The sequence below is a fragment of the Mandrillus leucophaeus genome, unplaced genomic scaffold (genome assembly GCF_000951045.1).
Source record: "Mandrillus leucophaeus isolate KB7577 unplaced genomic scaffold, Mleu.le_1.0 Scaffold33, whole genome shotgun sequence".
In the NCBI taxonomy this organism is placed as follows: Eukaryota; Metazoa; Chordata; class Mammalia; order Primates; family Cercopithecidae; genus Mandrillus; species Mandrillus leucophaeus.
In genome coordinates this window covers 1950330-1977741 of record NW_012103476.1, presented here as the reverse complement: position 1 = coordinate 1977741, position 27412 = coordinate 1950330, and the positions used below count along the sequence as shown (strand labels likewise).

Sequence of the window (27412 nt, the reverse complement as noted above, 5' to 3'; positions counted from 1 at the left end):
GGAAATTTCACTCATGGCAGAAGGCAAAGCGAGAGCAGGTGTCTTCACATGGCCAGGGCAAGAGGAAGAGAGGGAAGTGGGGAGGTGCCACACATTTTTAAACCAGATCTCATGAGAACTCTGCCTCTAGAAAAGCACCAAAGGGAGAAATCCAACCCCATGATCCCATCATCTCTCACTAGGCTCCTCCTCCAACATTGGAGATTACAATTCAACATGAGATTTCAGCGGGGTCAAAAATGCAAACCATATCATTCTGCCCCTGGCCCCTCCAAATCTCATGACATTTTCACAGTGCAAAATACAATCATGCCTTCCCAATAGTCTCCCAAAGTGTTAACTCATTCCAACATTAACTCCAAGACCCAAAATCTAAAGTCTCATCTGAGACAAGGCAAGTCCCTTCTGAATATGGCCTGTAGGATAAAAAGCAATTTAGTGGCTTGGAAGATAAAATGGGAGTTCAGGCATTGGGTAAATACACTTGTTCCAAAACGGAGAACTCAGTCAAAAAAATAAAAGGGCAACAGACTCCATGCAAGTCCAAAACCCAGCAGGGCAGTCATTAAATTTTAAAGCTCTAACGTAATCTTCTTTGAGCCCATGTCTCACATCCAGGGCATACTGATGCGAGGGGTGGGCTTCCAAGGCCTTGGACAGATCTGCCCCTGTGGCTCTAAAGGGCTCAGCCCTCTTGGCTACTCTCAAGGACTGGCATTGAGTGCTTGCAGCCTTTCCAGGTTCAGGATGTGAGCTGCCAGAGGATTTACCATTTGGGATCCTGAAAGATGGTGGCTGTATTAGTTCATTCTCACACTGCTATCAAGAACACTCCAAGACTGGGTAATTTATAAAGGAAAGAGTTTTAATTAGTTCACAGTTCCATATGGCTAGGGAGGCCTCAGGAAACTTACAATCAGGGCAGAAGGGGAAACAAACACATCCTTCTTCACGTGACAGCAGGGGAGAGAGAAATACAGAGCAAAGTTGGGAAAAGCCCCTTAAAAAACCATCAGATCTCATGAGAACTCTCAAACTATCAGGAGAACAGCATGGGGGAGCTACCCCATAATCTAATCACCTTCCACTAGGTCCCTCCCCCAAAACATGGGGATTATATTTTGGATGACAATCAAAATGAAATTTGGGTAGGGACACAGAACCAGACCATATCAGTGGCCCTCCTCTCATAGCTCCACTAGCGTAGTGCCTCAGTGGAGACTCTGTGTTGGGGCTCCAGTCCCACACTTCCCCTCTGTACTGTCATAGTAGATGTTCTCCATGATTCCACCAGGACATCCAGGTTTTCTCATACATCCTCTGAAATCTAGGCAGAGGCTCTCAAATCTCAATTCTTGCACTCTGTGCATTGACAGGCTTAATACCACATGGAAGCCACCAATGCTTATGGCTTGCACACTCTGAAGCAGTGGCCTGAGCTGTATCTGGGGCCCTTTCATCCATAGCTGGAGCTGTAGCAGCTGGGATGCAAGCAACGGTAAGCCAGGGATGTGCAGGGCAGTAGGGCTCTGGGCCTGCCCCATGAAACCTTCTTCCCTCTTAGGTATCTGGGCCTGTGATGGGAGGGACTGCAACTAAGGTCTCTGAAATGCCTTGGATGCTTTTTTCCCATTTTCTTGGTTATGAGCATTTGTCTCCTCTTATGCAAATTTCTGCAGCCAGTTTGAATTCCACCCATGAAAGCGGGCTTTTCAAGATGGCACATCTTAAACACTTTGCTGCTTAGAAATTTCTTTAACCAGATACCCTAAATCTTCACTCTCACATTCAAAGTTTCACAGATCCCCAGAGTAGAGGCACAATGCTGCCAGGATCTTTGCTAATGCATAACAAAAATGACCTTTCTCTAGTTCCCAATAAGTATCTCATTTCCACCTGAGACCTCCTCCTCAGCCTGGCCTTCGCTGTCCATATCACTGTCAATCTTTTGGTCACAACAATTTAACAATTCTCTAGGAACTTCCAAATGTTTTGTCATCTTCCTGTCTTCTGAGCCATCCACATTCTTCCCACCTTTGCCAGCTACCAAATTCCAAAGCTGCTTCCACATTTTCAAGTATCTTTATAGCAATACCTCACTCTTGATACCAATTTTCTGTATTAGTCTGTTTTTCTGTTGCTATGAAGAAACTCTTTAGACCGGGTACATGATTAAAAAAAAAAAAAAAAAAAAAAAAAAGAGGTTTAATTGGCTCACAGCTCCACAGCCTATACAGGAAGCATGACTCGGGGTGTCTCAGAGAGCTTTTACTCATGGTGGAAGGCAGAGCAGGAGCAGACGTCTTCACATGGCCAGAGCAGGAGGAAGGGAGGGTGAGGCGGGAGGTGCTACACACTTTTAAACATCCAGATCTCATGAGAACTCTATTACGAGAACAGCACCAAAGGGAGAAACCCATCTCCATGATCCAGTCACTTCCCACCAGGCCTCACTTCCAACATTGGAGATTACAATTCAACATGAAATGTGAATAGGGACACAAATTCAAACCATACCACCTATTTTCCACGTGGATGGAAAATGCAACTTTAGTCACTTTTGAAGTCTGTCTCCATTTTTCTGCTTTACTATGGTCTGAATGTACCTTCTCAAATTTCATGTGAAATTTAATCACCAATATGATAGTATTAAGAGGTGTGGCTTTGAGGAAGTGATTAAGTCACGAGAGTGAAGCTCTCATGAATGGGATTAACAACTTTATAAAAGAGGAACTGAGGAGCTGTTCATCCTTCTGTCATGTGAGGATGCAGCAAGAGGCATCATCTATGAAGCAGGGATCAAACCCTCACCAGACACCAAATCTACTAGCGCCTTGTTCTTGGACGTCCCAACCTCCAGAAATGAAGAAATACATTTCTATTACGGAAAAATTACCCCATCTAAAGTATTTTGTTAAAGCAGCCTAACTATATAAAGATAGCTTTTCTAAGAACTCTTTCTAAGTATTTTAATTAAGATTAAACTAGTTGTTCTAACACATAAATTGCAAAATCCCAATGGTTTAAAACAGTGTAAACTCTCACTCATGGAAAGCTCAGAGTTAATATGCATAATTGACAGGCAGATTGACTTCAAGTGGCAAGTTAAAGCTTGTGTTCACCCTCTGTAGTTTCGGTCCCCTCATCTTTAAAACCTGGCTTCCAAGGTCACAAAGTGGGGGTGGAGGTGAATTATAGTCTGTGGGAAGTTTTTTGGTGTCAGGTGCAGGGTGAAAGCTGCTGGTGGATCTATCATTCTGGAGTCTGGAGGATAGTGGCCTTCTTCTCATAGCTCCACTAGGCAGTGCCTCAGTGGGGACTTTGTGTGGGGGCTCCAAGCACACATTTCCCCTCTGCGCTGCCCTGATAGATGTTCTCCAGGATTCCGCTGGGGCATTCAGGCTTTTCCATACATCTTCGGACATCTAGGCAGAGGGTCGCAAGCCTCAATTCTTGCCGTCTGCATGGAAAGGCTTAACGCCACATAGAAGCGACCAGTGCTAGAAGTAATTGGCTAGAACTTAACCATATTGCTCCTCTCAACTGTAAGAGAGGATGTAAAATACAGTCTGTGTGCCCAAAATGAAGAAAAATGGTATTGATGGTTAGCTAGCAATCTTTACCACACTGAAAGTAATTGTGTTAAAGTTCTTGGTTCTTATTTGATATTAAACTAATCCCCTACAACTGTTCAATTTTCTGTGACTTCTGGTGGTTTTGTAATATTTATTTATTCCAGTTGATAATGTGTCATTACCTTGAAATAAATCAATATTTTTGCTATTTTTCTCAAACATAAAGTTAACTTTAAAACAAATTACTACATCATCAATAGAACTTTCAGTATACATATTCAATGTTATGATAAACATAATTTTATATTGAACACTGTCTTTTAATAATGACACATACTTTAAAGAAAAGCATTGGGCTAAATGAGAAATATAAACTGCAAATCTCATTCCATCGCGTTTCATAACCAGTTTGTTACCAAACCCATTAGTTTTTCACAAAGAGAAAACTGATGCTGAATATCTGATTACAACAGTTCTGATGAAATGATTTATGTCCATGAGCTTTCATCAACACTTATGTGCTACGAAATTTCAAGTGGCCAACACCAAGACCAAGTCAAAGAGACAGTAGTATTGATGAAAGAAGCAGAGGCACCAGTGCCTAGGAAGCCATCAAATAAAAATGAGAATTAATGAGACAGCAAATTGGGATGCCCCGAAGATCACATCTCCATGATTTTGTATTAGGGCAAGAAAAGTTAGGGTCAATCACAGATACTCCAGTAAGGAAAAAGGGATCTGTTCATTAATCGAGCTCAAACCAGAGTGGTCGAAGTTCTTCCTCTCATTAGAGGAAGAGCACAGTAGTTTCTTTTAATGTTCTAGTTGACTGAATATTTCATTCTCTAATGAGAAAGAGGTTACTGAAATCATCCCAAAATTCTACTGCAGATTGAATGCTGTAGAGGCAAAATTAGGTTAGAAAACCAAACTTCTCAAAATCCATATTATAAAGTTTTATAGAATACATTTTTTATCTGCATAAACAAACCAGCATACAGGTACTAAGTCTCAGTTTGAGTATCAAATTTTGACAGTGTTTTACACTTACAATGAGATATCGGAATATTAAGGGGCTAACAAATACATATTTAATGCTTTTCTATAATTATACTCTTAGAATAATCGTTGAGTTTTTGACTGAAAGTTTAAATATAATAATTATACAATGATAATCTCAAGGTGTGATCTTTTCTGATCCTTCTGAAATGTGTATTTTAAAGACATTCAGTTTATTGTTTTATACGCATATCATGGAGCCACTCGAATTTTACCAAGTCTTTTTTCTTTTCACTATCTTGAGGTATTTTTATTTATTCACTTATTTTTAATTTTTGTGTTTTTTTTTTTTTTTTTGAGACAGAGTCTCATTTTGTCACCCAGGCTGAGGTACAGTGGTGCAATCTCAGCTCACTGCAACCTCCGCCTCCGGGATTCAAGTGATTCTCCTGACTCAGCCTCCCGAGTAGCTGTGATTACAGGTGTGTGCCACCACACCAGCAATTTTTTGTATTTTTAGTAGAGATGGGGTTTTGCCATATTGGCCAGGCTCCTGACCTCAGGTGATCCGCCCACCTCAGCCTCCCAAAGTGCTGGTGTTACAGGCATGAGTCACCATGCCCAGCCAATTTTTTAATTAAGGTAAAATACATATAATGTTTACCATCTTTACAATTTTTAAGTGTACAATTAAGTGATATAGACTTTATTTACTTAAAAAAGAGTTTTTAAGAGATAAAATCTCACTATGTTGCCCAGGCTGGACTTGAACTTCTGAGTTAAAACAGTTCTCCTGCCTCAACCTCCCAAGTAGCTACGACTACAGGCATGTACCACCACACCTGGTTCTTTAGTAATTCTTTTAAGTAGATATTTTATGATACATTATTTTATCTGGTGTCTCTGTTTACTATTTCACCTGCTTTCAATACAAATCATATTGATATCCCAGGTTAGCATTGGAGAATATCCTTTAAAACACCTTTCTCCTGCATAATTCAAGAATCTCCAAAATCTCTTCTACTGCCCAAAGCATTAATATATTCAAAGTCTTTAGAATTCATTATCATTCATCAATATTTTTAATAGATGCCTGACTGGTCTTCTCACTAGTACAACATACTTATCCTTACAGTCATGATTTCTCTTATGCCATTCTTAGAACAGACAAACTCTAAATACTTTTTTTCCCCCCATTTAAATTTTATTGCTTTCAAGTTTTGGTTGAATTCTTACTGTTTCCACAGAGTCTTCTAAGGTTTTTGCAGGCCACAAACCTCTATTTATTCTCTCTGCTTCTTTTGTATTGCATTGTTCTGCAATGATATTTATTTTTTAGTACTATTTTATTGTAATAGTAAGCACTCTATTAAGTTGTCAGATATTTCTAATATTAAAAATTAGGGCTTCAAGACATCAGTCTGGGGAAATATTTTATGAATAAGACCTCAAAAGCACAGGCAACAAATGCAAAATTAAACAAATGGGATTTTATCAAGCTCACAAGCTTCTGTAAAGCACAGAAAACAATCAACTGAGTAAAATGACAATTTATAGAGTGGGATAAAATATTTGCAGACTATTTATCTGATAGAATTTAATATCCTGAACATACAAGGAACTCAGTCTTCTCAAAAAAAGAAAATACAAACAAACCAGACATCCAATTAAAAAAATAGGCAAATGATCTGAACAGACATTTCTCAAAAGAAAACATACTAATGACCAACAAATATATTTAAAAAATACTCAACTTCACCAATCTTCAGAGACACAGAAATCAAAACTGCAGTGAGCTATCATCCCACCCCAATTAAGATTGATATCATCAAAAAGACAAAAAATTTCAAATGCTAGTGAAGATGTGGAGAATAGGGAACTCTTACACACTATGGGTGGAAATGTAAACTAATACAGACACTATGGTGAAAAGTATGGAGGTTCCTCTGCCAGCTACCAATAGAACTACCATATCATCCATTACCAAAGTACTGAACATTTGTTCAAAGAAAAGGAAATCAGTACATCAAAGAGACTCCTGCACCTCAGGGTTTACTGCAGCACTATTCACAATATCTGAGATATGGAATCAGCATAGGGATCCAACAACGAATGAAATATATGTGGCATATACACCACATTGGAATATTATGTAGCCACAAAAACAAAATTCGATCATTTGAGATAACAGAAATGGAGCTGGAGGCCATTGTGTTAAATACAAAAGCCAGGAACACAATGAACACTGCATGTTCTCACTCATGTGGAAGCTAAACAAAGTTGATTGTGTAGAAGTAAAAGTAAAACACAATATGCTAGAGTCCGGAAAGATTGGGGAAAAGGGAATAGGGAAAGATCTGTTATAGCTAGATAGGAGAAATAAGTTCTAATTTTCATAGCACTGTTATATGACTACAGTTACCAATGATATATAGTTTCAAATAGCTAGCAGGAGGATATTAAATGTTCCCAACACAAATAAATGATAAATGTTTGAGATGATTAAGTGTACAATTGGATGATGGATATGGTAATTACTCTGATCTAATCACTATGCATATATACATGGAATGAAGATATCACTATGTATCCCATAAATATGGACATATTATTATGTGTCAATTAAAAATAAGATTTAAAAAATTAGGGCATGGAAAATAGTATGAGATAATTTTTTAAATCATGCAAGTTGCTGGAGATAATGCAAACTGATAGAACTTTCTATATTACAAATTTGAAAATTTCTCCTCCGAGCTGAATAATATCCACATACCCATCAGTTTGTGAAAATCCATGCTTTTTTTCTGCAGTCTTAAACACCTGAAACACTTGAATGATGCTAGTTAACTGTAATTCTTATATTGTAAGTATTTTATTTATTCAATATATGAGAAGCTTATAAAAATTGTAAGGAACAGACCAACAATCTGATTTTTTACATTGTCACATGTGAACAGACAGTTCATGAAAAAAAAAAAGTGACTCAGACTTCCAGCTGGGTGCAGTGGCTCATACCTGTAATCCCAGCACTTTGGGAGGCCGAGGCAAGTGGATCACCTGAGGTCAGGAGTTCGAGACTAGCCTGACCAACATGGAGAAACACCATCTCTACTAAAAATACAAAAATTAGCTGGATGTGGTGGCACATGCCTGTAATCTCAGCTACTTGGGAGGCTGAGGCAGGGGAATCTCTTGAACCCGGGAGGCAGAGGTTGCGGTGAGCAGAGATCACGCCATTGCACTCCAGTCTGGGCAACAAGAGTAAAACTCCATCTCAAAAAAAATAAATAAATAAAAATAAAAGCAAAGAAAACAAAGTGATTCAGATGATTAAAAAAGAAATAGCTTGATGTCAACCTTAATGAAATTAGTGAAAATTGAAACTAAAGTAAAAGAACATTTGTTTCAGTTATTAGATTAACAAATATCAAGAAATTGATTAAATTTCTGTGATTGGAAAAATGAATGGAAAGAATCACACATTGCTGGTGGGAGTACATAGGGTCATTTGCAAAACCAAAAATGGACACGCCCTACCCCTGTACAATAAGACATATCAATAAGGATAATGTAAATGATAGCTTCAATTTCCCTGTTTATATTCTCTCTACATCTTTACAAGAAGAAGGCTACTTCATGTGAAAGCCTGCATTTTATGTTTGAGGATTTTTTTCTGGCTATGAGAGCATGGTCAGACCATACACAAAGAAATCCGAAACTGCTAGAGAGAGAACCCCCTGTAGGCCGCCTTTAATTAATGATGGACTGGATGGGGAATTATGGGAGAAATGCTTAGCTTCCTGGCCACTGAGTTGGAATAACTCCAAGGCATGTTCTACCCTGTCTGCCAGAGTCCCCCAGCAACACTGCGCTTCAGTTTCCCACAGTGGTAAGTGTCTTGAAACTGCACTCCTTATTAGATTCTCTCTTTTCCCTGTGTGTCTTCCTCAATCCCTTTCATGTGATTCTGAGATGACTACCAAATAAATTATTTGTACCCTAGTCCTTTTATCAGGTTCTGGTAGAACCCAAACTGATGTAGATATCCACTGCGATTTCGTCTGTAAAAGGAAAACTTGGGGGAAAATATTTCATATTATTTTATTTTATTTATAGAGAGTCTTTCTATGTTGCCCAGGCTACTCTCAAACTCCTGAGTTCAAGTAATTCTCCTGCCTCAGCCTCCTGAGGCAAATATATTTAAATGCTTATCTATAAAGATTGATAGAACACATTAAAGTTCATTCTTTCAATGAAATACTAAGCTTCCTTTAAAATAAATGACAGAGCTGTCTACATACTGATAATACATTTTATCTAAGCTATGATACTTAAAAAGCATTAAATATTATAGTGCTTAGGCATATGTTTATAAAAGCATATTATATCTCAGGAAAAATAGAGAGGAATTGATAATATAATTTATCTATGATATTAGAATCTAGCAGCTGTGGGATACTGACGAAGAGAGTCCAGCATGTTGATATAGCCCTGTTGGTGCCTTTTGATATTTATTCCACGTGCATTTCTATCTGTTCAAATATTGAATAATGAAATTTCACAAAAAAGGACAGATCACTTTCTGTCTATGCAATAGTACGTTGAATCTCACTTGTTAGTAAGGCCTTGAGAAAACTGACCTTGAAGGAAAGGTAAATATGTATTCCAAGCCTATTGTGCTAAGATTCTATTATTTCTTAGTAAGTCTCAGTTTGTAAAAGGTATTTCATACACAGAATACTCTGCATGACTGGCAATCAAACCAAAACAAAACAAATAAACAAAATAATCACTTTCTAACACGTGTAAGCTCATATTATAAATCTACATGGCAACCTCGAAGGATTTAAAGACATTTTTTTAATGGGACATAAATTGGGCAACAATATGAAGAATATTCAATGAGAAGCTATAAAGGGATTAGCTTGTATGCAATACAGTCTCGGCTCACTGCAATCTCCGCCCCTGGGTTCAAGCAGTTCTCCTGCCTCAGCCTCCTGAGTAGCTGGGAGTACAGGTGCCCATCACCACGCCCAGTTAATCTTTGTATTTTTAATAGAGACGAGGTTTCACCATGTTGGTCACCATGCTGGTCTCGAACTCCTGACCTCAGGTGATCCACCCACCTCGGCCACCCAAAGTGCTGGGATTACAGGAGTGAGCCACCGTACCCATCTATGCAATATATTTTTAAAACCCTGTATGTACAGCAATTCTGCAATCTGCCTGTGAAATAAAAGTGTATATTTTCAGGTGTTCTTAATTTTTATATAATTATTAGGTTCATGTTTCCAATCAAGTAAGAACAACCAAAACAAACACTGTAAGAAAAGAATTATTGTAACAAATTATTTGTTAATTGAAAACGTTGGCCTGTCATTTGTTGCTGTCAAATTAAAACCCCACATTAGATTCTTCTATTTAGAGTTCTTAATTGTTCGTTTCCTCTCCCTTCTTGCCGTAAATTTCTAGGTATTGTTCACTTTGTTTAAAAATTAAGGAAGTTTTATCCAAATGATAATGAACTTTTACCATTTTGGCCTGTCTGGCAGTCTCCAAACACATCAAATAAGAAAGGACTTGTCACCACAAAGTGCTGTGAAATGTACTTGAAAATGAAGTTTAATTTCAGTCAGCATTTCTTAGACCACTGCTGTTAACAGCTCTCTCACTTTACAAGGGTGACAAGATTGTACGGAGTTGAGAACCTAAGATGAAGTAACACATTTTGTATTGCAGGATATTCTCTATTTGCTAATCTTGAGTATAGAAGAAAGAGCTTTGCTATCAGACCAGACGATATGGAGAACAACCATTATTTTGAAAGTGGCAATGCAAATTAAAACAAGACTACAAAATTATAAAAAGATTCCACTTAGGTCTAATCGTAATTAATGCCAGTAACTATTTGCATATCCTTTAAAACAAGATGTTTTGGTCTTAATTTTGATAAAATGCACTTGTTCTCATTGTTCTCACTTAAAGGTGGGAGATAAATTGTGAGAACATATGAACATAAAGTCACAGACACCAGGGTCTCCTTGAGTACTTGAGGGTGGAGGATGGGAGGAGGGAGAGGAGCAAAAAATACAACTACTGGGTACTGGGCTTAATTCCTGAGTGATGAAATAACCAGTATAACAAACCCCTATGACAGAAGTTTTCCTATGTAACAAACTTTCACATGTATGCCTGAACCTAAAATAAAAGTTAAATATATGTGTGTGTGCATGTGTGCGCGCGTGTGTGTGTACACATATACTTGCTTGATATTTCTCTAGATATATGGAACTAATGAGGTCTGGTCGATTTAGTCTGGTAGAGCGAGTAGTAGATATTCTTATAGGTCTGTTTCATTAGAGTGACATAAATAGTAACATAACCAGTCAGACATTCAGAATGTGATTTTCTAAGATTTTCAGACTGTTTCACTAAAAGGGAAATCATTGGCTCTTTATCAAACCATTTTGACTGAAGCTATATTTCTTTGCCTTTTCAAACAGTGTTTTCTTGAAAAAAAAAAAAACAAACCTCCACTTCTGAGAGGTTAGCCCTAATATGGTGCATCAAAGTCTGTGCCTTCAGAATACCCGTTAACAGCCACAAAAGAGACTTAATAGATAATGTGAAAGGGGGAGTTATTACTCCCCTTTAAGCTACAAAAGCATTTCTAGATAGCAGGGAAGATACAATTCAAAATACATCTGTTATGCATCTCTTCTAATACGAGAAAACTAACATAAATCAGCATGAGAGAACCTAGCCTGCAACGATTTTGAAAAGAAAAAAAAAATCTCTAATGAATTCTCATGGTAACTCCTTTACCAAAATTATACAAGACAGCAAAAACTAAAACTAAAAGAAAACCCAAAATGTGTTGGATCAAGATAAAAACTTACCTGTTGAAGAAATTACTGTAGCATACAACACCTGTGTATTTTCAGAGTGAATTCCAAAACACTTAAGGGAAAATGGTAAGTGATGAGCGGCACAAACACACAATTCTTTGGGTCATTGATGATATTCTAGTCTGAGTGAAATACGCCTAGGCTTTAGTTCAATTTTCCAATCCAGAAAATGTGTTTAATGACACTGTGTGTGGTGCTACGTATTAAAAATGCTTTTAAAAGTAAAAATAATAACTTAATCTGTAAGTGTGGAGATGTAAGAGTCCCAAACGTCTGTGTGTTTGTGTTGCTGTGGTGTGTGTTTGTGTGTGTGTGTTTGTGTGAGAAGACTGTTAGGAAGAATCTCCTTAAACTTTTGACAATAGCGTATTTTGTTAGAATTCAGTAAGTTAATTCTTGTTTTACCTTACTAGAGATGATTCTTAAAGACACACACATAAGGGTGGTTGTACACCAAATTAGGAACTCTTGGAAAAGAAACAAAAGTGCGGTATAAATTTTCCCCAAGCTAAGATCAGTATTCTGTAAAAAAGTAATAATAATGAATGGAAAATATAGGAGGTGTCTTCTCACTTACTACAAATGTGACCTTGGACAAACGATGTATCTTTTTTTTCCATTTTTTTCCTCTGTAAATCTCACGTAGCCTTTAAAAAGGATTAAATAAAATTACATAAAAATACTTCAGGGAAGGTGTTTAGAAAAAGGCCCAGCACATGATTAGTGCTAATCACATGTTAGCTTTTACTATTTCCAGAACTATTATTAGTTTTGATACTATTATTGTTGTTAGTTAACCCATATTAGGCTTACCAAATGTAAATGTCCCATAATCATGTACCACCATTCATCCTTACCAAGCATTATCTTTATTATCTACCTATCTGTGAGTTTTGTTGTTGTTGTTGTTGTTTGAGACAGAGTCTCGCTCTGTCGCCCAGGCTGGAGTGCAGTGGCGCGATCTCGGCTCACTGCAAGCTCCGCCTCCCGGGTTCCCGCCATTCTCCTGCCTCAGCCTCCCGAGTAGCTGGGACCACAGGCGCCGCCACCACGCCCGGCTAAGTTTTTGTATTTTTAGTAGAGACAGGGTTTCACCGTGTTAGCCAGGATGGTCTCCATCTCCCGACCTTGTGATCCGCCCGTCTCGGCCTCCCAAAGTGCTGAGATTACAGGCCTGAGCCACCAGGCCCGGCCCATCTGTGAGGTTTTTTGAAGGAAAGCCCGTTTTCTTAACGTATGTTCTGAACAAAATAATTAAGAGCAAAGACTCTGGAGTCAAGACTGTCCAGTTTGATAATTTGATTATATTTTATTTATTAGAATATTTTAGTGTGTACTTTTGTTGAGATTTTCTCATTAATATTTTATTCCAGTTATTTCCTGGGTTTCTGTGGAAGATATTATACTCACATTTGAAATAATAATTACATTAAGATTTCTTTAGAAAATATGCATTGACTTGCCAAAGACTCAAAAAGTTATATTGTTGTTCAGAATAACCATAAGAGGAATACATTGAGTTATTTTTTAAAAGTAATGTGCAGATAAAAGGACATAGTGTAATTAAGAGAAAATTATTTTTATAGCACTTTGGACTAAATTATAATTGAATATTCTAATAGTGCCAGGAGTTATGGACACCAGTGAAAGTAAAATAAATAAGCAAATACAAAACTGCATACGCTGATTGAAGATTCTTCCTCATCTACCCTGGGGGCATCATTTACAGAGTGAATAGAGCCAAAGTCTTCATTAGTATTAATATCAGAATACAACATGTCTTTCATTTGAACAGAGAAAAATAAATCTCAGTTGTAAGCCTGTTTTATAAATACTGTAGAGAGTAGGCCAGGGGGAGCATGTCCACACAGAGTATACTGGTTTGTTGAAAGGAAACATTGGACATATCTCTTAACTTCAAAAATAACTAGAATACAGGTGTCCTATTGTCAACAACATAGTGCAGAACTGGGTTGATGCCATGTAGTAGTTGATATTAACTGCAGAGGTTAGTAAATAAGAATTACAGCAGGACATTCTATTTGATGGCCATGTCCATTGTTGCAGCTCCCATTTCAACACTTTTAAAGGGTCCTGTAAGAGCTTAATAAAGATAATTTCTATTAATTGGCAAATCTATTGCTTTCTGGCTCTTTCCCATTATCCTTTAATATATTTCTCAGGCTCTGTCTTTTAACACCAACAATCAATACAACTTCCAATTATTTGTTAAAGTGAATTAAAATTATTCCAAAGAAGCCACCACTGTTCATATTTATTGGAGTGATCACAGACAAGGTGTCACTCAAATTCTCATATTGAACATCATTGTTCAAGCATTGCATGCAACAGGTATGGTAACATCACTGCCTTTATTCATGGTTGTCAAGAAAAATTTCATCAGACAATGTTAAACAGGCAATTATTATTTTATTCAAGACTACTGCAATGGGGAGAGAGGCAATAATTAAGTCTGAACTTACCTCTGCTATAACAAAGAATGGTAGGGTTTTTAAGGGCTGTGGTGAGTTAGTGGAAAAGTAACAAAGGATGTTGCAGGGAGGATGATTAATGGGGTGTGTCAAGTACCTTAAATTATACATTAAGTTTGTGATTAGGGCCTATTTCTTGGAATGTTTTGCTCTGTGATTGGGTAACCTGGGTTCTGTAACAGATAGGGGGAAGGAAGGACAGGATCCTCTGTGGTTAGCCCACGTGGTCCAGAGTGAGAGGGAGGTCAGTTACCTAGAGACAAAAAGAAGCCTGCATAAAGTTCAGTCAAGCGGCCTGTCTCTTATACACATCTAGATGTGTATAAGAGACAGACGTGGTCCAGAGTGAGAGGGAGGTCAGTTACCTAGAGACAAAAAGAAGCCTGCATAAAGTTCAGTCAAGCGGCCCGGCGCGGTGGCTCAAGCCTGTAATCCCAGCACTTTGGGAGGCCGAGACGGGCAGATCACGAGGTCAGGAGATCGAGACCATCCTGGCTAACACGGTGAAACCCTGTCTCTACTAAAAAATACAGAAAACTAGCCGGGCGAGGTGGCGGGCGCCTGTAGTCCCAGCTACTCGGGAGGCTGAGGCAGGAGAATGGCGTGAACCCGGGAGGCGGAGCTTGCAGTGAGCTGAGATCCGGCCACTGCACTCCAGCAGAGCGAGACTCCGTCTCAAAAAAAAAAAAAAAAGTTCAGTCAAGCTAAGGGGAGTTTTAAGGCCATCTTACCCTAAGCCACCCTTAGAGAGAGCACTACTCACCCTAAGTCACCCTCAGAGAGAGCACCAAAGGTATCCTAAAATAAAATAAAGAAATATCATGGACTCCTTGGAAAGTACTATTCCAAAAGCTCTCCAGGTTCAAGAAAGCTTCAAGAAAACCCTATCTTTCCAAATGGGCTAAGATATTCTGAAAACTCATAGCAATTTCAGCTCTTGGAAATAAGTGTGAATTTCATGTTTCCATGTCTTTCTTGGATTAGTATTGGGTTTTCTAAGGCAGAATGGAATATCTGGTCAAAAGATGGGTTTAATAGCTCTTATCACTTGCACCAAGGTAAACTTTCATGAAATAGTCTTCACATAAAAGCCACTATATCCTATTTTGTAAGGAAAAAATCAGAAGAAATAATAGCTAGAAGCTTAGCAATACAAGGACTGGTAAGAAATGATACTTGCTGAGAGAACCACGAGATTCAATGATTGGTTGGCTACTTTGGAATTGTGATATAGGCATGGGTTTATCCATTGCCTTCTGTGAACAAAGGAGAAAAGAAAAAGCAGGGTCAGAGGATGATGATATCAATTGTGTTTGGGATATTTGAGCTCCCTTCCTCTCTCAAGATGATGCAACAAAAGAGAGAAGTAACAAATTAGCAAATAGGGTAATGTAGATTTTAAAAGACATATGCTATTTGAGAAGTTGAAGTATTTTATGCTTTTAAAGACGATAGCAGCTGGCATTTATTATAGTCAAAATTGCTGCCTTGGAAAATTTGCAATGAAGCTTTAAGAAATCACCAAGATTATGATCCAGAATTCTAATGGGTTCAGCTTTAGGAGTAGATTACTTCAATCTGAAAGATAAAACATTGTTATTCTTAGACTGATTTTACCACTAAGAACATATACAGGCGGTAAATACGGTAGCTTTGTTGCAAAGTGAAAACTGTTTAGATGAGGAAGGAGGGCATTAGCATCTTTCATATAAACTAGGAGACCTTTATTAACTTTACAAGGTCTAGAAAATATTTACTTAAATTTCATAGTGGTAAAACTGCCAAGAATAAAACCATGAAGGCTGATCAGTACTGAAGTTATTTCTTGTTTGTTTGTTTTGTTCTTATTTTTACCCAAAGCTTCATAGCCGGAGAGCACATGAATAAATCACCTGTGAAGAGAGCTGAGTATGTGAATATCAGACAGAAGGTATTTTTAATACAGGCAATATCTTCTATGGCAAATGTACTCACTTGTCAGAAAGAATGTGAAAAATATAATTAAGACGTTAATTTTGGTATACCTAAACAACATGTGTTTCCAACTAATAGCTTGAAGTTGGAAACAATTTGGGTTTGCCTGTGTTTCTGAGGCAAGTTTCAATGTGATGAGGTCTGGAATTAATTAATTTTGAGTTGTTCCTTAAATTCATAATGTAATTGATTAAAAGATTACTCTTCTAGAGTTTATGATATGAAAAGACTTGCTAGCGAATGATCACCTCACTGATGGAAAGCAGAGGAATTCAAACTTGGAGAGACGCAGATTCAGCATAACAGTGCTGTACATGAAAACAATAGAGAATGGGTGGTGGTCTTTGTTGTTGTTTTAATAAATTTTATGTGTATTTACATTCATGGAATGTAAAAAAGGTTTGTCTAGAAATCCATGATGGGTCATTGTTTCTATAATTTTATGTTTCTTATTTTTAAAATGAACAGCTAAAATAAAAATGGATGAATATATTTTAACACTCCTTTCTCCTCACGGCATCTGATAAGCAAGCATGTGTTAATTCATGTGACTTATTATCCTCAGCATCTTTCTGTTTGTTGCACCCTCTTTCAGAAGAACTGACATTCATTATAACAGTAGAAATCATTTAAAATGTCAGTTCAAAATTTTACTGCTTGAAACAGCTCATCCTTCAATAATTAAGTCAATAAAATGAACTTAATTTAATTTAAACAGTGATGCTGTTTTTTAGGCCTGGTGGAGTCATTACAATTAGTAATTCATAATTAGAATTTTATTGATGTCCATGCACCGTGTTGCCGAGCATCATCAAGAAACTGTGATGACTGGTGGTAATTTGATAAACATTCAGAACCATTGCATTAATTATGTGCCTTCCAATTACATCTGAAGTTAATGAATGTATGGAGATATTGTGGAGATGAATTCAAAGGACAGCTCAACCTGAATTTTAAGACCATATTTTGTAATATTCTAATTATAACTTTCCTGCTTATCAGCTGTTAGACAAAATGAGGCTTATCTAAAATATTAAATGTGAATATTGTTCATACAACAATCTGTTTTCTAAAATCTTAGTGATTAATTTGAAACAGCAGTCAATGTAATTTCTGTGTAATATGGTGAATAAAAAAGCTACAAAGCATATTTTAGACTGAATTAACAGCAAACAATCCATGAATATGGTGGCTAGAAAATCTTTAAAAAATAAAGTAAATGACCTTCCTAACTTTGCTTCTGTTTTCTCATATAAAACATAAGTGATGCCCAATTTAACTTTACTTAATTATTGCCAACAAATTTAAAGAATTACTATAGCTTTGCAGAAGCCACCACTGCCAGGAGCCCAGTATTTTCAGCCATGGACAATCCCACCATCTTCTTAGACATCGCCATGGATGGCAAGCCCTTGGGACGTGTCTCCTTTGAGCTGTTTGCAGACAAGATTCCAAAGACAGCAGAAAATTTTTGTGCTCTGAGCATTGGAGAGAAAGGATTTGGTTATAAGGGTTCCTGCTTTCACAGAATTATTCCTGGGTTTATGTGTCGGGGTGGTGACTTCACACAGCACAATGGCACTGGTGGCAAGTCCATCTATGGGGAGAAATGTGATGATGAGAACTTCATACTAAAGTACACAGGTCCTGGCATCTTGTCCATGGAAAATGTGCTGGATCCAACACAAATGGTTCCCAGTTTTTCATCTGCACTGCCATGACTGAATGGCTGGATGGCATGCATATGGTCTTTGGCAAGGTGAAAGAAGGCATGAGTATTGTGGAAGCCATGGAGTGCTTTGGGTCCGGGAATGGCAAGACATGCAAGAAGATCACCATTTCTGACTGTGAACAACTCTAATAAGTTTGACTTGTGTTTTATCTTCATCACTAGACCATTCCTTCTGTTGCTCAGGAGAGCACCCCTCCACCTCACTTGCTCGCAATATCCCATCATATTTGTGCTCTTGCTGCAGTTCCCTTGTGTTCCATGTTTTTCTTGTTCCCTTCCATGCTTAGCTGGATTATAGAGTTAATTTTATGATTATGAAATAAAAACTAACAACAAAAAAGAATTACTACAAAAAGAATGCATATTCTCGTAGATAAAAATACATAAAAATTACATACCAGTGAAGACCGTCAATATCTTTCCTTTTCTTTACTGATGGGGTTGAGGGAGGAGGGCAGAATCACATTTGGTTGGGCCTATTTAAACTTAATTAGCAGAGCATATTTTGCATAGCCATTACAAAAAACAATTCTCTAGAAAATTGATATATACATGTTTTCAATTTGAGTGAGATATGGTTTGGCTGTGTCCCCACCCAAATCTCATCTTGAATTGTAGCTCCCGTAATTCCCATGTGTTGTTGGAGGGACCCAGTGAGAGACAACTGAATCATGGGGGAGATTTCCTCCATACTGTTCTCATGGTAGTAAATAAGTCTCATGAGATCGAATGGTTTTATAAGGGGAAACTGTTTCTCTTTGTTCTCATTATCTCTTGCCATGTAAGACATGCCTTTCTCCTTCCACCATGATTGTGAGGCCTCCCCAGCCACATGGAACTGTGAGTGCATTAAACCTTTTTTTCTTTATAAATCACCCAGTCTCGGGTATATCTTTATCAGCAGCCTGAGAATGGACTTATATAGAGTGATAATGGAAACCTGTCGTAATGTCCATAGTGTTTTGTCTGTAGAACTGAGATGTTGTGCCTCTTCAGATTACTGTCTATTAGATTGCAAAAACATCTAGTGTAGTTCAGACTCCATGCTCATTGGTAGCCTTCTAATCTGTTGTTGTGCCTGTAATTTTACTACCTCCTGATGTTTCTTTATTCTGTCTAAATCTCTTTGATTAAGGGGCCACTGAGCAGGCAAACTAACATAATAGTCTCGACAGTCCTAAAAAAAATATGGAAAATACTGTTCCTGTGAAGTAGAAAGAAAATTTTTTTAAATGGAAGACAGAAAGAAGGCAAGAGAGAGAGAAAAAAAAAAAAGAGAGAGAGAGAGAGAAAAAGCAACAAAACACTGTGATAATATTGAGCTGTGTCCCCACCCAAATCTTATCTTTGAATTTTAGTTCCCATAATCCCCATTGTTGTGGGAGGGATCCAGTGGGAGGTAATTGAATCCTGGGGATGGTTACCTCTATCATTTTCTTGTGATAGTGAGTAAGTTCTCACAAGGTCTGATGGTTTTATAAGGCGCTTCCCCCAACCCCGCTTCACCCTGCACTTTTCCTTGCTGCTGCCTTGTGAAGAAGGATGTGTTTGCTTCCCCTTCCACCATGATTATAAATTTCCCAAGGCTTCCCCAGCGATGCTGAACTGTGAGTCAATTAAACCTCTTTCCTCTATAAATTACCCAGTATCAGTTATGTCTTTATTAGTAGCATGAGACTAGACAAATACACAGTGAAATTTAAAAATATCCAATGAACTTATTTTTCCCAAAGTAAAAAAAAAATGCTAAAAATGCTATTTCCTAGTATATAAATAGAAACAGAACCAGAGTTATTACTTACTAACTAGACTTTAATAATTTTTCAGGCTTATTTTAATTGATAATGTGGTTATGGGACTGGAAACTGAGGGTAAGTGTTCATAACCAGGTACTGTAACTGTCTAGATGCATGATTTTGAAATAAGTCACAGAACTTTCTCCAAAATTAAGAATTCAGAATAGATAACTACAAAGTGCCTTATTGCTCAAAAATTCTACAGACCTATGATAATATATCAACGAACATCATAGATTATGCTTGGAATAACATATAGTTCTTGCACATAAAAACCTTAATTAAAAAATATAATCCTAGTGTTGAATACTTAAAAATATAAAATAAACAGAAATAAAACATTACTGCCTTATTAAATCATGGATTTTGATGTTCATTATAGACAGCTCTATTTTTGTAATATTTAAATTTATTTCTTTATAATGACCTATGTTCTTTAATTTGTTCTTGATATTGTTTGGCCGTGTCCCCACCCAAATCTCATCTTGAATTGTAGTTCCAATAATCCCTGTGTGTCAAGGGCAGGACCAGGTGGAGATAATTGTATCAGAATTGTCAGAATCATCCATGCTGTTCTTGTGACAGTGAGTGAGTTGTCGAGAGATCTGATGGTTTTATAAGGGTCTTTCCACTTTCCTTGACAACCATTCCATTCTACTACCCTGTGAAGAAGGTGCCTGCTTCTCCTATGCCATGGACCATGATTGTAAGTTTCCTGAGGCCTCCCTAGCAATGTGGAACTGTGAACCAATTAAACATCTTTTCTTTATAAATTACCCAGCCTTGGGCAGTTCTTTATAGCAGCATGAGAACAGACTAATATAGTTCTTATTAGCTTTCATCTTACTTACATGCTGTATCAGTTTCCTAGGGCTTCCATCAAAACATTACCACAAACTAGATGGCTTAAGAAAAAGGAAGTGTAATTTCTCACAGTTCAGAAGGCTGGAAGTCTGAAAGTAAATTGTTGGCAAGGTTGGTTCCTTTTGGATGCTCTGAGGGAGAAACATTCCAAGCCTCTCTCTCTCCTGGCATCTGGTGGTTAACAGCAACCTTTGACTTCAGGGATAACCCTAAATCCAGTATGATATCATCTTGAGATCCTTAACTAATTATAACTGAAGAGGAAAGCAAAGACCCTGTTTTCAAATAAGTTTCCATTTTTAGTGTTGGGGCTCAAAAACCAATACCCCAAATTAAGGTTATTTGACATGCTGAACTAAAAAAGATTCAAGATCTCTCTGACCACACCACACTTCCTGGCTCTCAATCTTCTGTGTCTCCCAAGTCACAGGATCAAATTGTTCTCTGAAGTTCTCTTATCTGTCTAAAGTTTGGACTTACAAAATAAGAAAACAACTACCTCTGGTGTCTTCCTTGAATTTTCATTAACTGAAATCATATGGTGGGAAGAAAGACTGAAGTCTGTCAACACACCTGGACAGATTTTTGTTACAAACTGTTGTCTGCTCAGGGGCTCAAGAGACTTTATCCCACACCACTCTATGTTGTTTAAGCCCATGGAATTCCCCCGAAAATTATTTACTACCCCCTAAAATCATCCACACTTCCCCATCTCTTATTCTCTAAGAAGGAGGCTATATAACAATACATAACAATTTGTTCCCTATTTCATGGTGGGGAAATCAGTCTCTAATTTCCAGGCACGCTAATACATTTGAATGCCTTTTCTTCTATTAATCTGCCTTTGTGAATTGATTTTTTGCAACAATTCACAAGGTGAAAGGGAAGTTTACCCTTGGCAGCTACCAGGGAGGGTTGAGGCTTCCGTGAGCTATGATTGTGCCACTGTACTCCAGTCTGGGAGACAGAGAAAGAAGACCTTTCTCAAAAAAACAACAACAAAAAATTAATGTTACTACTGCTTATGGCAACCACAAACTCATTCTCTGCATCAATTCAATCCCAATTATGTCACATTTAAGTCAGATACAACAGCCAAAATACATGATTATTATTTTTTAACTTTGCATCATATCTTTACATAAATACTAATTTATTCATTCTAGGTAGTGAGTGGAACTTCTTCACTTCCATGCATTATTTTTATGTAGTAACTGTTTTCATAAGGTTTTCCAATTTGATAGGGTGTTGAAATGGTTCTGTGTTTTTTTAAATGGAAATTCCTTAGTATATCAAATGTTTATATAATACTAGAATTATAGGCACTCTTCTCATCTCTTGGTAGTCTTAGAAAAGCATTGTATTTGCTGCAGAAGACAAGTCCCAGAACTTCCAGAACCATTTGTGATTTTCTTTCACATTAAAAAAATATATATATATACATATGTAAATAAATCTGTAAGGGAACTTTTTAGGTAGACTTGTGTAAAAGGGCTAAGCTTCTACCTGCCACAGAGAGATTGACCATGTTTTGTAGTTCAAAGTTATATTTTCAATCCTGAGTCAAAGATATGATGAGTTTGCAGACAGTTGGCTTATGTGGCAAGAAGGTAGCAGAAACCATTGCCTTGGAGACTTAGGTTTACGTAAAAGATTGTAATGTTAAGATAGACTGCAAGATGTTTAAATGAAGGCATTTACCATGTCCATAAAAAGCTACATATTCAGAAATTTTGTGAATAATATATTTGAATGTAGTTCTTTAAAAGCAGTACCTATATTTGTATAATCCAAAAATGTGAACACAATATAACCACTCGGAAATTCTTATTACCCTAATTGCCATTGTGATATAAACATAAATGTTTACAAGCAGTAATGCATGCTTTTTGTTGTTGTATTTGGATTTAAAAAATCAGTTTTTCACCAAACCGATGCTTTTGAAAAGAAAAAAAAAAAAAAAACTAAATATTTCGGCTTCAAAGTCTTGGGAAATAGTTTTGATTTCTTTATGGTTGTAATAGTCTCTGCAAGAAAATCTAAATTAAGAGTCGTATTTTAGCACAAAACAACAATTTCATTTTGTAGGACTCAGAGTATTTTTTAGATGCCCAGAACAGAAATTTCAATGACTATTTTTTTAACCTCAAAATATAGCCCTACGATAATCACTGGGACAAAAGCCTGCAAAATATACAAATATCGTATGTGCAAGTGGGCCAGAATTCCTCAAGTTGCTCAATTGTAGTCTGACATAATGGGTGCAGGGCGCTTTCTCCATAGAGTTACCCCCTGGAGGAAGGCATATTATTCAGCCCAATGATGAAAGTGTTTGTGTCATCCCCGCCGCCAGTGAAAGATGTTGCCCACACAGAGTGGGAGCTTTGAAGTCTTAGTATTTCAGTCCTCAAGTTTCCATGTGTCAGTTCCGAAAACAAAATGTAGAAAAAAGACAGCTGCACAAGAATCTCCAGGAATAGCCTGAGTCAGTGGCAAATGAGCAGGCATTCTGTTGGACATATTGATTTAGTTTGTAATTTTCCCACTGCTTGTTAAAAACCAGAATGTGCTTAGATACTTCTTCTCTGTACGGCATAATAGGACATTGATCTTTTCATAAAAAGTATTTGTTGGGGAATGTCTGTCCACTTGAGCTTTTACCGGGGACAATTGGTTTCAAATGCAAAGCTTAATAGAGACACATACATAACTGTATGGAGTGAACATACAAATGAAGGGAAAGAAACGAACAGTAACTTATTCTTACCAAATTTCCAGAGTCATGAAATGAAAATGTAGATCTGAACAAGATGAGCTGGAAACTGCCTGTTGTAATCCCAGCCCTGTTTGATAAGGGGAATGTACTCCTGTCACTTCACTGCTTCTGAAACTTTCACATTAATAATTAGGACTCTTGCTTCTTGGAGCCCCAGGTTATTTGCATTGCTTCAATATGGAATTTATATTAAAAAATATTAATGACTGTGATGGAACAAGAGAAAGGAAAGGAAAACAGCACAGGAAAAAAAGAGAGTAAAAAGGAACTGTCATTTAGTCTATAAATGGAAACAAATGTTTATTAAATGTTGAATGTGTGCACTGTATGTTTGGGGTTATCGTGGGAATGGAGATTGGGTAGGAGTATAAAGATAAGTAAAATATTCCCGGGCCTAGAATAACATAAAAATGTGTTTAAATAAATACTAAAAACTTAAATTGGAAATTTAGATTGTAAAAGAGTATAGAAAATACAACATGGACAGTTACAGTTTACAAGTGTAATCATAATTAAGGAAGTCATTAAGACATGTAAGCATAAGCTTTCCAAGAGGCCAGGTATGTGCAAAAATGCTCAATATCACTAACAATCTCAGAAATGCAAATAAAAACTGCAATAAGGTATCAGCTTATTCCTTTTAAAATGGCATTGATCCAAAAGATATGCAATAATGGATGCTGGTGAGGATGTGGGAAAGGCAAGCCCTCAGAGACTGCTGGTGGGAATGTAAATTGTTATGGCCACTATGGTGAACAGTATGGAAGTTCCTCAAAATCTAAAAGCAGAATCACCCTATGATCCAGCAATTTCATCACTGGGCATATATCAAGAAAAAAGGAAACTGGTGTATCAAAGAGATGCCTGCACTTCCATGTTTACTGCAGTACTATTCAAATAACCAAGATATGGAATCAACCGAAGTGTCCATCAACAGACAAAAGGATGAAGAAAATGTAGTACACATCCAGAATGGAATATATTTTTAGCCGTACAAAAGAAAATCCTGCCATCTGCAGCAACATTAAAAGAACTGGAAGACATGTTAAGTGAAATACTCCAGGCACAGGAAGACAAATATTGCATGTTCTCACTCATCTGTGGCAGCTAAAAAATAAATCAAACTCAGGGAGACAGAGAATAAAATGATGGCTACCAGAGGCCAGGAAAGGTACTGGAAAAGGGAGGATAAAGAGTGGTTGGTCAATGGGTACAAAAACAGAGTTAGAAGAAATAAAATATAGTGTTCAGTAGCACAAGAGAATGCCTATAGCTAACAATAATTTATTGTCTATTTCAAAATGGTAAAAATAATAGAATTGCAATATTCCAAACACAAAGAAATGATAAGTTCTGGAGATTATGGACATCCCAATTACCCCGATTTTATCATTACACATTGTGTGCTTGTATCAATGTATCACATGTACTCCCTAAATATGTACAACTACTTTGTATTTATGAGAATTAAAAAATTTCTAAAAAGGCTAGGGAAGGAGGACAAGACACTGAATAAAAAATGACAGAGATAAAAGGAAGGAGAGGTTTTTAGGAGATGTAGTATTTCAGGCAGAAGGAACATTGTGAACAAGAACATAGAGGAATAAAATAAGTAAAAATATTTAAGAAATATTTGGCTGGAAAGAAAAATTGGGGAAAGTCAGAGGTTGGGTAGTAATATTACTGTACTATATAAACTCTCTTTGTAATCCAGAGAAAACAGAGTTTCCAAGGAATACTTTTTCACAGATTTGTTGGTCCTTTGCACACCAACCTAAAATAGTCTTATGATTACTTGGACTATCTTTTTTTTTTCCTAAATTTTTAAAATAAAAGTTTCCTTGACTCACTATTGTTTGGCAAAAAACCTATTGCAAAGTTCAGAGAAAATCATTACTTCTGATGAACTGAAAACTATACCTGTATTTGTGCAGGTTTGGTTCTTGATTTTGAATACCAGGAAAAAAAAAAGTAGAATTTCTTCAGGGTCAATGACACTCCCTATTTCTCCATTTTTCTCACACACTGAACATCATCCAGTCAAAGCCTCTGGAATTTCTTTCACCTTCTGAGAGACATTACAAGAGAGAGGACATGGTTTTGAACTTTTACTGTAAACTTTTTCAAATTTGTTCTCAAATGAGCCTTAATTGTTGCACAATTAATATTTTTAACCTTAAAGAACTACTGTCTTATTTTGGATAAATATATTCTCAATAAATTTGTATATTTAAGAGGGTAGGTTTAAGAATCCTATTAAAGATTTAGCACTTGTAAAAGTTTGAGCTGAGATATTATACATATCTCAAAGTTACCCAGTGAGTATTTTTAAGATTAGGCAAATCCACACAATTTCAGTTCGTTCTAAGATCCATGTGAGAGAGCTATATTAACTGTACATCCGATGACTAAGTGTTCTAGATATATATTTAGAAATGACATTATTGTAAAATTATATGTGTTTTAAAAACTCTATATGAAGAAAATCTTTTTTTTAGGTCAAATGTGTCATTTAAAAATCTAAAAAAAGAAAAAAAGGGACCCTGTGAGTTTTCACTGAACTAATATCCTTGAAGAATTATGTTAAAATATCTCTTCTGATGGGATACGTTGACTATGTATGTCTGTCAGTAGCCAAAATTTGTATCTGTATTAAAAAGAAAAAAGACAAAAAAATTAATATCCATATAAAAGGATGATCTAAATACTGAGTTATTGTACAAAAAAAAAACAAGTAAAAAATCTACAGTAGAGATCTTCATTTTTTTATTTTTAGGGTGTAAACTGAATCCCCATAAAATGTGGAAATATGTGCAAGAGATTCAATGTACACATATCTGTATGATTTGGTCTGTCTAGTTTATCATAGCCAGTTTGTATGCTTTTTTGGACAGCAAAACATGTAAATAGCCCAAAACTGCAGCTGATGAAGTAGTACAAGACTGTAAATGGACCAAACTTTGGAATCCTATGCTATTCTTCTCCTAAGTAGGGGTGCTAACTTTTTCAACGTTCATAAGTTACCCATGAGGATTAGGTAAGAGTCTCTTCCATTCATGCCATCATGGAGATGGCTGGGAGTGAAGAAGAAGTCAATGTACCAGAGATGTTCATGAATCTGAGATGGCTATACTGGGGTGTATGAAGTTTTTAATGTGTACGTATTAGAATCAGGACATTCAGAATATCTGGAGAGAACCATCCTTCAGGAAAGGTTAGTCTTCCTGAGACAAGTTTGACTCTCAGTTTATGTTCTGAGCATATCTGTGTGGCCAGTACACTCAGGGTGGACAGTCTCTGAGCTATTAGTCTTTCCAGAGCGGACTCTCTATTCAGATGGTAGTGAAACAGAGTATTCAAAACATACATGCTATTCAGAGGATGAGAAATATCTTTATGCTTTTCCTATGCTTTCTTCTTGGCCTGGAAACAAATCTCCCGTCTAGGCTTTGATTTGATCAGACTTTGAACGTGTATGAACATAATTAATGAAAGGCTAAAAAAGCCTCCCAGAACCCAGGAGAGGGGGAATCTGTTCTTAGCCCACTTCTGACAAATATCAGTATCTGCTTCCTCCCCAGTTGGGATGCTCCTCAGAAAGGGGTTACGCGTAGTGGTAAGAAACAGGGTGTGATTGGGTGAGGGGGAATTTGTGCTTAGGTTCTACATTATGTGGATTCTATCTCTCTCAAGTGCTTCACTCACAAATCTTTGAAGGTCCCCAGAGTCCCAGTCTTCTCTCCCAGATCTTTGCAAGTAAAGGCTGATAGGTGGCAAAAAGCCCATTGATTTTGGCTATACTCGTTGTGTTCCCTGTCTTCCCTTAGTGTCTATGTGAACTTAAACAATTCAATTACCCAAACTAACCATATTTCCTAATCAGGAGAAAGGGGTTAATATGATAATGTATCTATATCATAATTTCCCATGGAAATTAAATAAGAAAAATCCATTTAACTAAAGTGTCTGTCACACAAATCTTTGCAAGCTATGCATCCAACAAAATAATAATATCAAGAATCCACAAGGAACTGAAACAACTCTCCAAATAAAAAACAAATAACCCCCATTAGAAAGAGGATAAAGGACATGAATAGACATTTCTCAAAAAAAGAAACAAAAACCATACAAGTGTTTAACAAACATATGAAAAAAATGATCAACATCACCAATCATCACAAAATGCAAATAAAACCACAGTGAGATTCTATTTCACACCAGTCAGAATGGCTATCATTAAAAATTCAAAAAACAACAGGTGTTGGAGAAGATGTAGAGAAAAGAGAAAACATACAC

The 27412-nt window shown here is 36.9% G+C and overlaps 1 pseudogene; it reads left to right on the top strand.

The window, feature by feature from the left end:
* Positions 1–17312: 17312 nt before the first annotated feature.
* On the top strand, positions 17313–17809 carry LOC105545465 (annotated as a pseudogene).
* Positions 17810–27412: the final 9603 nt, after the last annotated feature.